Source organism: Tiliqua scincoides, chromosome 2, assembly GCF_035046505.1.
Source record: "Tiliqua scincoides isolate rTilSci1 chromosome 2, rTilSci1.hap2, whole genome shotgun sequence".
NCBI lineage: Eukaryota > Metazoa > Chordata > Lepidosauria > Squamata > Scincidae > Tiliqua > Tiliqua scincoides.
Genome location: NC_089822.1, coordinates 245,688,314 through 245,697,827, shown reverse-complemented (window position 1 = coordinate 245,697,827; position 9,514 = coordinate 245,688,314). Strand labels below are relative to the sequence as shown.

The 9,514-nt window shown below is 46.4% G+C and overlaps 1 pseudogene; it reads right to left on the bottom strand.

The window, feature by feature from the left end:
• Positions 1–6,594: 6,594 nt before the first annotated feature.
• Positions 6,595–6,711, bottom strand: LOC136642929 (5S ribosomal RNA; annotated as a pseudogene).
• Between the last annotated feature and the right edge of the window lie 2,803 nt (positions 6,712–9,514).

Here is a 9,514-nt window from a genome sequence, read left to right as displayed (position 1 = left end):
TGCAAAGAGATCATCGTCACTGAGCTGCATGAAATCCTCTGTCTCTGCTGGAGAGAAGGTGGAGTACCTCAAGACATGAGGGATGCAAACATCATCACGCTGTACAAGAACAAAGGTGACAGGGGTGACTGCAACAACTACCGCGGCATCTCTCTCCTTAGCATTGTAGGAAAGCTGTTTGCCCGAGTTGTACTAAAGAGGCTCCAGGTACTTGCAGAGAGCGTCTATCCAGAATCGCAGTGTGGATTCCGAGCCAACAGGTCCACCACTGATATGGTATTCTCCCTTAGACAACTGCAGGAGAAATGCAGACAACAACGACAGCCACTCTTTATAGCCTTCATAGATCTCACAAAGGCTTTCGACCTGGTCAGCAGAGACGGCCTCTTCAAGATTCTCCCCAAGATTGGATGTCCACCCAGGCTCCTCAGCATCATCAGATCTTTCCACAAGGACATGAAGGGCACTGTTGTCTTTGATGGCTCCACATCAGACCCTTTTGACATCCGAAGCGGAGTGAAGCAGGGCTGTGTTCTTGCACCAACCTTGTTTGGGATTTTCTTCGCTGTCCTGCTGAAGCAGGCCTTTGGAACTGCAACAGAAGGCATCTATCTCCGGACCAGATCAGACGGAAAGCTCTTCAACCTCTCCAGACTGACAGCAAAATCCAAAGTCCAGCTGAAATGTCTGCGTGACTTCCTCTTTGCCGACGATGCAGCTGTCACTACCCACTCTGCCAAAGATCTCCAGCAGCTCATGGATCGTTTTAGCAAGGCCTGCCAAGATTTTGGACTGACAATCAGCCTGAAGAAAACACAGGTCATGGTTCAGGATGTGGACTCACCTCCCTGCATTACAATCTCTGAGCATGAACTGGAGGTTGTCCATGACTTTGTGTACCTTGGCTCAACGATCTCCGACACTCATTCTCTCGATACCGAGCTAAACAAGCGCATCGGTAAAGCAGCTACCACGTTTTCCAGACTCACAAAGAGAGTCTGGTCCAACAAGAAGCTGACGGAACATACCAAGATCCAGGTCTACAGAGCTTGCGTCCTGAGTACACTTCTGTACTGCAGCGAGTCATGGACTCTTCGCTCACAACAGGAGAGGAAACTGAGCGCTTTCCACATGCGCTGCCTCCGACGCATCCTCGGCATCACCTGGCAGGACAAAGTTCCAAACAACACAGTCCTGGAACGTGCTGGAATCCCTAGCATGTATTCACTGCTGAAACAGAGACGCCTGCGTTGGCTTGGTCATGTCGTGAGAATGGATGATGGCCGGATCCCAAAGGATCTCCTCTATGGAGAACTCGTGCAAGGAAAGCGCCCTACAGGCAGACCACAGCTGCGATACAAGGACATCTGCAAGAGGGATCTGAAGGCCTTAGGGATGGACCTCAACAAGTGGGAAACCCTGGCCTCTGAGCGGCCCGCTTGGAGGCAGGCTGTGCAGCATGGCCTTTCCCAGTTTGAAGAGACACTTTGCCAACAGTCTGAGGCTAAGAGGCAAAGAAGGAAGGCCCATAGCCAGGGAGACAGACCAGGGACAGACTGCACTTGCTCCCGGTGTGGAAGGGATTGTCACTCCCGGATTGGCCTTTTCAGCCACACTAGACGCTGTGCCAGAACCACCTTTCAGAGCGCGATACCATAGTCTTTCGAGACTGAAGGTTGCCAATACATAATACATAAGGGATCTTGTGCTGCTGGAATGCTAGTTCTGATAGTGCAAAGCACCAATAGGATTGGACAGTGGCATAGCTACAGGGGGCAGCATGGTAAGTACTGCAGGTGCGGCAGCATGCCATTTAAGCAGTTCCTCCTGCAAGCCATGGGGGCCATTCTAGGCAGCGATGGGAATGAGTAGGAGATGCTGTTTGGGTTTGCCGAGTACCTACACATTGCTCTCACTGCCCTGAATGGCTCTGATCACAAGTGAGAAGGACGGCTTACATGGCACATTGCGGTGCCTGCAGTACTTACTGCGCCATCCCCCCCCGGTAGCTATGCCACTGTGGTTGGGTCCTTTGTTTCAGTTACTCTCAGGGAGGCTCAGGTCACTTTTAATTGCTTGATAGAGAAGCTAACCATTCCAATATCTGTGAACTCTTACTGTCTGGGAGTCTGACAAATTAGTTCCCATAGCCAGTCTTGACCAGGCTTCATTCTTCTTTACAACTTCTAAAACAAAAATGATCTGATGCCAAACTACTCATAAAAAGAAAAAAAAAAGTCTAAGAGCCTTTAAAGCAAGACAAAGCTACCCTGTAGCAATAATACTGAAAAATTTGTCATAAGGGCCTTTTTCATCTCCTTCTTCCACTGCCCTTTGCCTGCTTGGTATGGGAGTAGAGCTGGGCCATTAAATGTACCATCGGAATCTTTATGGAGAAGTCATTTTCCTCCTACATCATTAGAAGCACCAAAGGTCACTTCCTTTAATAGGAATCCTGGTTAGACTTCTAAGCAATGAATCTTCTCCTCCATCAGGTACAAGAGACACTCAGGCCTGCCAGTTCTAATCAAAGGATCTCTGGTTTCCCAAATGATGGATAAACACACAGCCCGTGAACTAAAGTTCAGCAGAGAAAAGACTTCAAAGGGAGAGTATTTGCTTGCCTGGCTTTGTGGACATGACCACGAATGTTTTGTTCTATGTTGCTCCTAATTGAGTCCTCCTAATCAAAAGTACCTTAAAGCCCAGGCCCCAGGGCTTTGATATCTCTCAGTCCCAAGCTAGTCAATTTCACTCACTGTTTGAAATAGTTAAGGTGCTGGCCAGATCTCAGTGGGAGATTAAAAGGATCTTCCACCTCCCCCTTTCTCCTTGTAGTAAATAACAACCTGCTCTGCTATAATTCTTTCATTTTCTCAGTGGCAAATTCCACCTTCGTCCATATGCAAAGGCAGTTTATAAAGGTTAAACGCAGTGTCTCTGGCTTTTTAAAAAAATATTTCAAGTTCATTTTTAATGCATGGTATCATTAAGTTTGCCTTGGTGACTGCTACTTTCCCACTGTCCCCTTGTGCTTTCGGTGTCTCTCTTTGTTTTCAACCTGTGGTCTTTTGCCCATTTAAGAACAGTGGGTCTGTGCGCATCAGGACACTCCGAGATCTGTTAAACAGGTAGTATTGTGGTGGAAAGTACAGAGGGAGAAAGATATGAGAGGGGCAAGAAAAAATGAAGCTGGGGTGGAATGAATGAGAACAATTATAAGAGGAATGAGCATCAAGATGGGTCAGGATTTGAATCCAGAGCTCTCACATTTATTGTGCTGTCCACTACAATATAATTAGTCAAACTTATAACCCACTTTTACTCCAAGGATCTCAGAGTGCTGTCCATGGTGCAGCCCATTCTATTCTTACAACAGCCCTGCAAGGTTGTATAGGCCGAGATACTGTGAGCTTTATGGCTAAATGGGGATGTAAACTCATCTGCAGTGGCGTAGCTAGCAGGGGTGGGCTGGCCTGGGTGCCACCCCAGAGCATCATGTGAGGCCAGCCAAGATGGTGGCCACTACCTCTTAGTCTTTATGGAAGAAGCCACTTGGCCCAGTTTGAATTCACTTCGTTTCTTTGTTCACCCTCTCCTGGCACCCCCTTCTTGCTGAGCAACTCCAAGCTCAGCTGAATGGCTTCTTTGTGTTCACAGAATGTCTCAGCCAAAAGGGGGGGGGGGGGTTGAAAAGAAGCAAAGAAGTGGGCATCGTCTCCTTTCTCCTCCAGACCTCAGAGGTTTGCAATGACTTTGCAGAAGCCAAAAGTTGGCTGGGAAGCTGCTGGAGAAGGAACAGGGGTGGCACCCACATCACGAAGCCATCACTGCCCTCCTCCGAACCTGCAAATGACATCACAAAATCATGTGATGTCATAACATCACAACATCACAGCCCCAGGTGGTGGCTACACCAATGCTCAGCTGTCCCTGATCCTAGCCTAATACTCTAACCACTGCGCAATTCTCCCTCTCTTTAGCCCCCTTACAGCAGATGAAAAGATCTGTAACTTTAGTTCAGTGATAGAGCACCTTATTTGTATGGAGATGGTCCCAGTTTCAGTCTGGTATCATCTGTTAAGGCTGGATAAGAAACCCCCCTCCCCCTCCCTAAAACCCTGAGAGCCATTGCCAGTCATTACTGACAACACTGAGCTTGATGGTCCATGGTCTGATTCGGGAATAAAGCAGCTTCCTAGGTCCTGCTCTTCTCTTCCGCTTCTACAATAACTCACACAGTTTCAGAAACAAGCCCTAAGAGTTATGTTGGCTTGATCTTTTGCTCCTGATAATCTTGCCGGCGTACAATATTGATAGAAAGTGGTTCAAAGCATGATTCACTATGAAACATTGAGAAGCAAAGGTTCTGCGATTCTTAAATTAATGAAAAATCAGCAGCAGGCAGCTGCTTGGGGCTGACGACCACTTGCCCGCCTGGAGTCAGAAGAAAAATAATGTTCCCTGGAAGAACACATGGCATCATTTTTTTCCCCCCTCTGACTGCTATTAAGAAAAATATTTAAAATACTTCTTAGAGCTGTAGATGTTATTCTCGGTTAAAATGGCACCACTTTTCGCCCTTTCATTAAGTCGTCAGCTTGGAATTTGCGGCGTGCTAATTAACTCTGATTTACACAACCATTATTTTGGGAGTTAATGGCTGGAGAACATTGTCTGATATTATTATATAGCCATTATTATGACAAAGGGGAAAAAATGAATTGAGTGAAAAGAGGAGAAAGTTCTGAAATGCAAGTACAGTGTTGTGTTTCTTGACATGGGGTCATTGGCAATGCGAGTTTCATTCTGCTTTATACGTCAGCAGTACAGAAGCCAAAATGCTGAAATCATCCTCGTTATTCACCTCTCCTTCTCTTGAGTTCTGCTTCAGTCTTGTCTTGAACTTGGCATGATCTTTGCTAGACCAGTACTAGCAAACGCCTGTCTTTGCTCATGCCTATCTCGGAGTGTCAGTAGCATCCCTCATTCAAGGAGCATCTTTGGCTATTCACATATCTGTAGTGATTTTCAGCCAGTGGCATATGTGGGGAGAGGCTCCAGGGGGTCACTTTATCCTGGGTTGGCACTTCTGGGCACAGTGCTGCCCCAGCCATGTCCCACTGGGCCTGCCTGCTGCCTCTCTTCCAGAGGCCTTCAGAAGGCTGGAGAGATTGCATGCAGCCTCCCTGACCCTCCAAAGGCCTTGTAAGGCCCTTGGAGGATGGGGGAAAAAAATCACTTCCAGTTTCTTGGGGAAATGACTTTTTATGCCCTTAAAAGGTCTTAAGTTGGGGAGGGACCGATAGGGGAGGGACAAATGGGGGGGGGTGGACTGAAGGCGGGCAGGATCACCACTGCCAATCAGAACTTTGCATATCAAAGAGCAAGTACCAGTAGTCAATTAATCATAACCAGGTCAGTTCAGTCATAACCAGGACGCTCAAACCTGTTACTGAATCTTGTGACAGCACACTTGGCAAAACAGCCTCTTGGGTGTGACTGCTCCCTGCCTGGCCATTATATATTGAAGTACTTGCCATGCTGCTCTGCTCCCCTGACATGAATCTCCATACCGCTATGTTCCTGGCAATTGCTGGAAGATTGTGTGGAGACACACTGCGATGAAACAGGCCTGCATGATAAATACAAAATATTAGGGCAGGCACCTGTGACTTATGACCCACTCATTTACGGCAGGTCACCAAGGCCATCATCAAGCTCCTGTTTTTGCTGCTTGTCTGGGACTGCAACAACAGGGAGATTGTCTAGCGCCTGGAAGATCCCCAGCTGGCTGGTGGGTAGCAAATTATGCAGACTTGCCTTGATGGCCAAGTCAGGAGTTGCTCACCGCAGGCAGGCAGGTTTTGGCAGGAGAAGCAGACGACACCTCCGAGCATGTTCTTTGTTGTCTTTGGGAAACCAAACAGGCAATGATCGCAAGCAACAGGTTTGCAAGCAAATGTGCCAGACCTCCTGGAGAACATCTGCCCATCAGCGCAGAGGCAACTTCTAAATATTGCCGTGGGTGGTGTAAGCACATCAAGGATGGCTACAAATTGTACATGTGGGTGTGGAGGTTCCATCTTGGCCTGCCAGGCGCTTGGCAAGCTTTTGATGCCCGCTTCCACAAATTGTTCCCTCCTGCCGCTTGCCAAGCCCGACGAGCAGCAGGGCACTCAAGTTCTCATCGTGCTGATTCTCTCCTCTCCTTTCATCACTTTAATGAGGGCTCCCAGGCATTTCTGCTGTTGCTGAGTCTCTCTCCCAAAGTATGCTCTTGCCCCTGGCGCTAACCGGCACAGTACGTTCATTATTGTGCCCCTCCGCATTTAGCAGAACTAGCAACAACTCAGCTGTATAAATCTTGGAGCACGCTCACACCACAGACATAAGTGGGTTTAATAGGTTTGTCTCTATGTCCGCCTACGTGACTGACAGCACAATCCTAACTGGCCTCGTGCCGGTGGAACAAGCACATGTGCTGTCCAAGAAAGCATCTTATGACAGCACAGGCTCTCCTGACACTAGTGCTAAGGCCTGCACCGCCCTGATGATGGTTGGCAACCTTCAGTCTCGAAAGACTATGGTATAAGCCTACAGCACCTGGTATTCCCTGGCGGTCTCCCATCCAAGTACTAACCAGGCCTGACCCTGCTTAGCTTCTGAGATCAGACAAGATCGGGCATGTGCAGGGTAACAGCCAGTGTCAGATTCAAGCGAAGTCCCTAATGGAGCAGGTAAGCTCCCAATGGGCAGCAGAATGGAGGCAGGGAGGAGTCTAATGGAGTGGCGGAGGATGAGGAGGGGGTGGATTGGGCCTGGGGTGCAGGAACTGCAGTTGAGGCTATTGGCATATCCTACCCCCCTGTACGTCTGTGGCCGTGTCCAGCCCTTCCCCAAATGGGGTCGATGGGACATTGAGGAAGGAGGTGAGACCGGTGCAGCTTTGCTCCACCGGATCCTGAGCCTCCATGTTGGGCCCTTGGGTTGCTGTAGAATCAAGTAGCCCCATTGTGGGACTACTCGCCTTAGCCAGAGGAAGGGGTTGAAAATCCCCTTCTCCCGACAACCCACTGAGTGCGTTGGATGCAGCGGCAGCCATTTTCTGTGCCACTGCAGGCCTGGGCACCAGACAGCTCAGTACTGGGCTGTTAATTATTTGATTTTGTCCATAAACCACTTTGTGACCTGTACTGCATATATCAATGGCAATAATATTATGGCTAGAGCCTGAATTGTGGCTAGATCTTGGCTAGATCCTGAACAGCAGACTGTAACCAGCCCGGCTTATACTGTGCTGAAGTATAATGATAATAATTCTGTAAATGGCACATTGGTGTTCTTTTCTGAGGCCGTAAATTGCACATCACACGGTGCGCTTCATATCATGTTATTGCTGACGACCACAGCTCATGCTGAAGAAATTGCCTGAGTCTGTCATCCTGTGAATTCTTAGGTAGGTTTTTGATGTGCTGCAGTGTAGGTGTGAAGTCCTTAGATTTGCCTTCAACAGAGTTTGCAAGGCTGGCTTATGAATGATTCAGATAAGTAACTCCATGCTGTGTAGTGGCAACAATCTGACTTCGGTCTGACTATTTGGAATGATGTATATCAAAAGCATAACCGCAAAACCATGGATGAAAGTCTTGATTACCATCATGGAGTTCTTTGCATTGGATTTTGTGCTAACCACCCAAACTAATTAAGCAAAATTATCCTAATTTGTTTATTATGTTAATGATCTGAATTAATTTATAGCAATTTAGCATGTATTACTAAAGATTTATTATGTTTCCTACCAAATGACTTAAGAGCTATAAATCCCATGGTTAAATGTAATTAGTGGAGACATATTTATCGACGTGGATAATTACATCTGATAAAAGTTCTTCAGTTAGGCTTAATTAAAACAGATTATTTCCCCATAAATGAAAAGTAAATATGGTAATTGCTGGGTTGATTTTCATCACCACCAAAAAAAATAAAAAATGAATATCTCAGCATTTTAATTTTCTAAAAGGGGTGGCAAAGTAAACTCTATAACTGATTACTTCCCAATAAACGATGATTAATAATCCCTGAGAAAGAAGGATTTTACTGGAGTAAACATTTTGCTACTTAATGACTAAAGGGCAGACAGTACTCAGGAAAAAAATATCAACCATTAACTCATTTTTTTTAAAGTGGACTCTTGCTGTTTTGAAACATAATGAAAAACATGTCAAACAAATTATGCGTTCTTCCAATATGACTAACTCGATGTAGCAGTGCAAAGGGGGAAAATAGTTCTTAAGCTCACTCCAGATAATTTTGCTGATGATAAAATTGGCTAGTCGCGATCAGACAGAAAAAAAATAAATTACAACTTCTCCTTCCTGATGCCAGCAAAATCTGCTCCGTGGCCATTGGTGCTCATGAAAAGCTTAGACCACAAACCTGAACTTTCCTCACTTATTTATTCTGGTTTTACAAAGCACTTTAGCCTTGGCCCTGCACTTTGTAAATCACGTTGCAAATAGAGAAAGGAGTAGGGGTGTGTTGTTTTTTTTCCCCCCATCAGCAATATTGTGCGCCAATGGATCCAGATGAAACCTTGCATGAAAAAAAATTTAAAGTCGGCTTGCAGAGGTTAAATCAGCTGGTAGGGAACCTGTTGGTTTCCCTTGACTATCAAGGTCCATCCATCTTGAAATCTTCAGAATGGATCTGCATAGGGGGAAAAAAGTGTATCTCACATTAATGCACACATCCTAAACACAAATGGAAATGAGTTCATGGGGAATGGTTTCTTATATATGTATTGCTGCTTTGTATATATTAATTCAGGGGGTCTCCAAACTTTTTGGCCAAAGGGCCACATCAAATATCTGGCATTGTGTGGAGGGCTGGAAAAAAAATTTAAATATAAAATTTAAATAAATAAATTAGAGATGAAATATAGATGAGTGAATAAATGAATGAGCTCATTTATTCAACCTCTCTGGCCCTCAGAAGACCCTCCAGACACAATCAGAGCACAGTTCTGGTCATGTTCAGTTGAGTGGGCCAGAGGCTTTCAGGGGACAAGAGGTTGGCCGCGAGCCAGAAAGAGGCTTGCTGTGGGCCGCATCTGGCTCCCAGGCCAGGATTTGGAGACCCCTGTATTAATTGACTGATGGTCATACAGAAAAGCACTCTGAATATGTGAAATGGCCAACAGTTGGAAAAGCAGAGGAATGAGCTCCTTGTCTGGTGTGGAAGAACTGGGGCAATTTAAGTAGTAGCAAAGGAGCAGCTGGTCAGGAGCAAGCAGCATTGAAGAGGGCGCAAATGGACTGCACTGATGAGCAGAAGAGGGCTCAAGAAAGCTTTCAGACCCCTCACCCCCCACAAACAATGGGCAGACATTCGATGTAACCCTGGTCCTAATCTTCTCTCTCCTTAACTCACCGCTTCTCCATGCTCTCTACCGCCTTAACACTGCACCAATGCCGATTTTATTGAGTCCAAAGCCAGTGTTTCCCCACCCCAT